The 713-nt window shown below is 37.3% G+C and overlaps 1 long non-coding RNA gene across 1 annotated transcript; it reads right to left on the reverse strand.

Moving 5' to 3' along the window:
* Positions 1-100: 100 nt before the first annotated feature.
* LOC106322114 lies at positions 101-706 on the reverse strand. Its single transcript, XR_001266234.1, has 2 exons — positions 564-706; positions 101-463 (listed from the first exon to the last, which is right to left on the reverse strand). It is a non-coding gene; the product is annotated as an uncharacterized LOC106322114 (long non-coding RNA).
* Positions 707-713: the final 7 nt, after the last annotated feature.

Raw genomic sequence — 713 nt, forward strand, 5'->3', positions numbered from 1 at the left:
TTTAAAAAAAAAAAAAAAAAAAAAATCTGGAGGATCATCAAACAGTACTCGCTTGCTAATTGCAGATTAAGTATCAATATGTTGAATGTCTTAGATTCACTTTCGCCTTTTAACATTATGATGTCTTTGAAATTTGGTTCATAAAACCACACCCGGACGAAACTGAGCTATAAGTAATGATCAGACTGAGTTGTTGAACTTTGGACAGACCATTAAGATCTAGTTCGTCCTGTTTTTTTCAGTCGGATATACATAAAGCTACATAACTTTGTTTCCATATAGTTCATTTCATAAAAGAAAAAGTTACACAGAACTTACGTAAAATGAGATATTGGGGTTTTTTATATTCCAAGGTCAAAACTCGGAGAGGACGAGTTCAGATGAGTCATTGTGCGTGCAGTTGTCTTGGCCGGTGAGGTTTCTCGGACCATGAACTGCTGGGGAAGTGAATCTCTAGATGCTGCTGCAACTCATAAGCAGAAGAAATAATTGTTCGCAGATGAGACTCTTTCCCATTTCAGGTTGTTTTTTCAAGTCTTAAAGCATTTAAATAGGGGAATTACCTCTCGGTGATATAGGCTCCACTTTAATGTTTTTGCAGGTATCAGATTCTTGAGGTACTTTTGTTGAGGACATTGGCGTCTTCGGGTTAGTGTCAGAACATGTGGCTGTAGCATTCGGTCTCTGAAGTATGGAGAGTATTTGATTTACTG

This window comes from Brassica oleracea, unplaced genomic scaffold, assembly GCF_000695525.1.
Source record: "Brassica oleracea var. oleracea cultivar TO1000 unplaced genomic scaffold, BOL UnpScaffold07143, whole genome shotgun sequence".
Taxonomy (NCBI): Eukaryota; Viridiplantae; Streptophyta; class Magnoliopsida; order Brassicales; family Brassicaceae; genus Brassica; species Brassica oleracea.